Consider the following 6,191-nt stretch of genomic DNA (forward strand, 5'->3'; position numbering starts at 1 on the left):
CTAGTGATTATTTTAAAGCTTTTACAGGTTTATTTTTAAAAAGCGCTCCCTTCGTTTTAGCTGATTTGAACTAAACTCTGCCATTCTGCAGCTGATTTGCTAAATAACCTTGGGGAAGTCACGTAACACTTCTGTGACTCCATTTCTTTCAGCTATTTAAAGAGGGAGAAATAACCCACACAACTTGGAGAGGATACACAGGCTCTATAAAATATTAAGATTTACATGATGGAAGACATTTAATACATATGCACCTTTTGTAAAACAAAGGTATAATCTTACTTAGTATCTTACTGATCAGTATGCTTAACAAGAGCTACCTTTCGACTTCCAGTGCAAAGGGCTCATCTGCTAAATAGTGACAAAAAAAAAATGAATAAATAAGATTGGGATAAGTATTACACTAATAGAGAAACCATAGAACTCGGTTGGGGGAAAATTAGCAAGCTAGAGCAACTCACCCATTCCAGAAAAATGATAAGAAACAGAACTCATCCTACACCTCCTAATGTTTTTAGGATAGAAATGTATGAGACTAAACAAATATTACCGGACATAAGAAGTACAAGGTTATAACTATTTTCACTCAAATAGTGTAAGTGGTCAGTTTCAGGTGATCCTTGTATTGGGATGAATTTGTGATGTTCTGTAAACATACTGCAAATAAAACATGATGAGTTAAGATAAATAACGGGATTATGGATGAAGAGCCTCAAATCTGATTTCAATCATCCACTTACTAGGTTTTTTTTTTTTTTTTTCCCCAGGTAAGCTGGTCTTTTATTTGCAGTCCTACTGTTTGGCATAACAGGTTTCCAGTAAATAGGCATGGAGTTGCATGGAGGTGACAGAGGCAGGCGCAGGCACAGGGCAGCATCTCTCACTTCTTCCACTCGTTCTTTTCCTAGTCCCACTTGGAGGCTAAGCGCTGGATGGGGTTCACCTTCATGTCCAGCATCCTCTTGGTCTGCACGGCCACCCACTCTTTGTCGAAGGTTTCTGGGAGGGGGCCGTACACATAGCTCTTCTGCCACATGATAATGAGCGCGGTGAAGCAGATGAAGAGCGTGGCACTGCCCACAACCGTCTTCCACTCATTCGAGCCCCTGTTCATCTCAGCAAAGCTCTTCCTGAACTTAATGCGGTACAACTCGACTTTCTCATCCGTGGAGAGGCTGCTACAGGACGCCTTCTCCTTCTCCTTCAAGGCCTTCTAGCTGGCAGACAGTTGCTTGACATGGGCCACATCCGGCAAGGCATAGTCACGCCGATCCACGTAAGTTGGGAGCGAAAAGTCTTTGCTCTTCACAACACTTTCATGTGCTCGTACACACACAGAGGTGGAAATTGCTCACTTGCCAACTAGGCTTAATACCCTGGTAGCCAACATTCTGCCGCCGCTGCCTGCCGCGACCGCCCTCTACGCCCGGTGTCCCGCGACCGCACTTACTAGCTTTTTAATCTTGGGCAGGTTTTTAAATAATTCTATGCATCAATTTTTACATTTCTAAAAAATCTTAGGGTGGCAAGAATACTGAAAATGAAATCCACCATCTTAACAATTTTTTATTTATTTTATTTTTTTGAGATAGAGTCTCACTCTGTCACCCAGGCTGGATGGAGTGCAGTGGTGCGATCTCAGCTCACTGCAACCTTCACCTCCCCATTTCAAGCAGTTCTCCTGACTTAGTCTCCCGAGTAGCTGGGATTACAGGCATCCGCCATCATGCCTGGCTAAATTTTGTATTTTTATAGAGACGAGATTTCAGCATGTTGGCCAGGCTGGTCTTGAACTCCTGACCTTAATGATCTGCCTGCCTCGGCCTCCCAAAGGGATGGGATTACAGGCGTCAGCCATCGCAACTGGCTTCATCTTAACAAATTTTTAAGTGTAATATTCAGGGTCAGAATATGATACCCCAAAGTATGGTGCCTTGGTGTGTTGAGTACTTTGAACTGAAGGATACTGGAACACCTCAGAAGCAATCTATCTCTCATTTTTTCCTGCCGTCCTGTCTCCCACTTCTTCTTTCAGAAGCGAGTCTTGGAAGTCAGAATATAACTTCCCCAAAGCAGATCTTAGAAATGAGAACCCCTCTTTTGCAAAGCAAGCCATAAAACCTAGAGAGGTCACTGTCCCCCTTCTCTCTTCTCCTTTGAAAATGCTCATTCCAGACGGGTCCTGTCCCCTACCCTGGAGGAAGGAATGCTACACAGAGAGGCCAAGAATAATCTGAACGGACAGTCCTTGTTAGGTTTCCCTCCTCAGTCTATCACCTTTAGATCATGCTCTTTTGTCCAATCACATTTCCTCATAACTCTCCATTCTTCATCAAATCTAAGTATAAAAATGGACATTTTTTTTTTTCTGGGTCTTTGGGTCTTCATTTTTGAAGGCTCTTGTGTCATGTTAAACTTTGATTAAGTAATTGGTTTCTTGTTAACCCATCTTTGTTATAGGAGTGCGGCAACGACCCTTATGATGAGTGAAGAAAGGTATCACAACTTTCCACCCTTACAAGACAATACACATTATTGTTGACTATAGGTGAAATGTTGTACTGCATTTCCCTAGAGCTTATTAATCTTTCTTGACCCAAAAGTTATGCCTGTTGACTAGTAATTCCCTATTTTCCTTTCCTCCCAGCTCCTGGGAGACACCATTCCATTGTTTGATTATAAGAATTTGTCTGTTTCAGATACCTCATATAATTGGAATCATGCATCATTTTGTTTTCTGTTACTGGATTATTTCATTTAGTGTGATGTCCTCAACAACACCTCTTCTTTACACAGGCACAACAGAACCTACAATGCAGAACTCCTGTTTTCTTGTTTCTTTCTTTCTTATTTTTCTTCTTGCAAATTTAACAAAAAAATGCATTTAAGGCATAAAGCATGGTTCCTGATAAAAAGATGATTTAAATGGTAGTTTTTACTAATTTGTAGCCAAATAGTTATTTCTTAGTTGGTACCAATCCAGATTTTAGAAAGTAGTTACATCGATTCTATAGCCTTAGACCATAAAATTCTCTGGGATCACTCACCCACAGTATGTGTAGAAGGAGAAAAAAATTCATGTGAGCCAAGAGGGACAGCAGCCCAAGGCTCTTTACTTCTACCCCAGCCAGGTCCCAGAGTAACGGACATGCTTGGTGTATGTTTCTGCTAATCACTGTATGAGAAATTCGGGGCCTGATTTTAGCACTTAATCCTTTCTCTCTTGTCCCAGTGTGAGTGACAAATACACCATTACTTTCTAAACATATTCTTGCAAATGCATTTAGTCTGAGCAATATTAAAAGGTATATTTACAGAAAATCACTTAATGGAAGTTCAACAAAGTAGTACACTAAAATTATGACTAAACATGATTTTTGTATATTTTATAAAATTTATATATGTTATTTAATTTAAAAATAGTTGTCACATTAAAACACACACTCACAACTCCGATTTCACAATTCTACTTCTTGGAATTTATCTTATGGAAATACTCAGAGAAATTCATAACCATGGGTGTGTAAGTGTACTTACCGAAGCATAAATAATAGCAGAAATAAGTAACTTAAATGCACATTAATAATGTTATTGAACATAATCTATTGATATTTATTGATAGTCTTCATCAGCATTACTATGATTTTTTAAATAAAAGATGGCTTATGCACAAAATATACATGCAGAAAAACACTCAACCTTTATTAGCAAAATTAATATAATCATAGAAAATATATCTGATTTTTTTTTTTTTGAGACAGAGTTTCACCCTGTCGCCCAAGCTGGAGTGCAATGGCGCAATCTTGGCTCACTGCAATCTCAGCCTCCCAGGTTCAAACGATTTTCCTGCCTCAGCCTCCCAAGTAGCTGGGATTATAGGTGCCCACTACCATGCCCAGCTAATTGTGTGTGTGTGTGTGTGTGTGTGTGTGTTTAGTAGAGATGGGGTTTCACCATATTGGCCAGGCTGGTCTCAGACTCCTGATCTCGTGATCCGCCCGCCTCGGCCTCCCAAAGTGCTGGGATTATAGGCATGAGTCACCACTCCCGGCCAATACATTTTAAGACAAAAAGTGAATAATGAAATAGCATGAATAGTATAATCCCAATTTAATAAAATGTGTATGTATTACAAGAAGTTTATACTTACAGACACAAAAATATTCACTTTAGATTTGTTAGGACATTGGGTTTATCGGTTTTCCTAATTTTTAAAAACATTCTCTGATTATTTTTTGTACCAAGCATGAATGAATTTATACTTACAAAAATAAAAAACTAAAATAATACAAAAACAATTAGTGAATCATATACTGCTTGTAACTTGAAAATACACCGATAGTTATAATGAAAAACTTCAGGACTTGAGATAATAGGATTTTGAACACCTGGTCCAACTTCTTTATTTTTCAGAGAGTCCAGAGATGTAAAATTATCTCCCGAGGTTATGCAACTCATTATTATTATGTATCCAATATATACCAACCCTCTGATTCTAAAATGCTTGAAGTCAGCTTTCTTCAATCCACATAATTAGGTAAATGTTACACATGATTACATTATTTATGGTCATAAAGATTACACTACAATTTTGTGCAACACCATTTTCTGAGTACACAATCTGGCCCATGCTGAATCTATAGACTTTTAAGATAATATGCTTGTTTACCTCCACTCCTATTCTTCAATTTATTGTTTGGTTTTAATTTTTAAATATATGTTGAAATAAAACCGAGATAATTGTGGTAAGTTCTAATTATGCAGCACCCTCACTTTGATTTATGGGGAAACCCTGGCCCCTCTGCCTATGAGTCTTAAATACCTTCAGCTTGCTAAGGCCTTAGAGATGGTAAAGAGCTCCCTGCTGTTTCAAAGCCCTAGGTAAAGTGGAGAATCCACATTCCATCCATTCCTCCCTGGGAGGAAGGGAGTTCGTCAGACATTCAGTACAGATCACAGCTGCTGAAACCACCAACGTGATTCCCACAGCCCTAGACTTAGATTCCCACAGTCTTAGACCTTTATGAGTCCTGAAGCTCTGCCCCGGGGTTCCTCCACAGGAGCACACCTCAGGCACCTGCTCCCTTCATCTTCTGGGAAACAGAGGGAAGCCCGGGCACTTTGTAATATTTCTCACAGTTGCCTACACTAACAAGTTTGCCTCTCCCCATTTCTTATTATTTCAGTTGTGTCAAACATTCAGAAATTTGAAATTGAGGAAACAGCCATGGAATTAGAATCATAGCAAAAAGTATGATTTCCTGTAACTTTTCAAGAAGTCCTTGGGATTTTATAAAGATAACCACTAACTTACACAATGGTGGAAACCAGAGAGAATTTTAAATAATTTGGCAGCTGGTATCAATTTAATTGTTTCTTAAGAAAATGTACAATCAGGCAATTATTTCCACAAAATTTATTTAAAATTCACAGATGAACACATTATAACTTTCTAATGACTATGACAAAAATATAAAACTTTTTGACAAAATATGATTTCTAAGTTCAATGACTCATATTATTGCAGTATTCAACAATTTATATGAGCAGAATAGGATTTGGTTACATAAATATGTGTGGTGATAGTAGATACCTCACTGTTCTCAATGATGACCCCAAAGTGTTTGTAAGAGTATAAAGCAGTGAGGTAATTATGTAGTCTTTAAATCTCCAGAAATTTTCACCAAATATTAAAAAAAAAAAAAAATCAGAAAATCAGGCCAACCACCTTGTTTTATATGTTTCTTCTTTTTCTTTAAAAGTGTGTATGTTTGCATTGTGTTTGTTAGTTAATGAAAATGATGAAGAGGAACTACATGTACTTGAGGGCCATTCTTTAACAAGGGAATTAATGTCATATAATGTAGAGTCCTTGCTAAGTAACAAGTCTAAATACTGAAATACCTTTTGGATCTCTCTCAGTCTCCCCTGCCAGTTTAAGAACAACCAGAAGGGTGAATATTTAGCTGCAAGTTGTCCCCACGGGGGCCGTAAAAACAAATAAGCTTTGAAAAATTTTGATTTCTTGGTTTTAGGTGTTCATAATGCTTGTTAGTGCATGCAAATAATCACATCCTCAGATTGTAAAATAAAGTTTTAAATTATTGAGTGACATAGTGATAATTGCACAGATTTGGTAATTTCTAAGGCAATAAAAATTATAGAACCTACCACAATCACTACCTTTACAT

General features: G+C 38.0%; 1 pseudogene; it reads right to left on the reverse strand.

The window, feature by feature from the left end:
• Window positions 1–880: 880 nt before the first annotated feature.
• LOC105550962 lies at window positions 881–1,390 on the reverse strand (annotated as a pseudogene).
• Between the last annotated feature and the right edge of the window lie 4,801 nt (window positions 1,391–6,191).

The sequence above is a fragment of the Mandrillus leucophaeus genome, unplaced genomic scaffold (genome assembly GCF_000951045.1).
Source record: "Mandrillus leucophaeus isolate KB7577 unplaced genomic scaffold, Mleu.le_1.0 Scaffold50, whole genome shotgun sequence".
NCBI lineage: Eukaryota > Metazoa > Chordata > Mammalia > Primates > Cercopithecidae > Mandrillus > Mandrillus leucophaeus.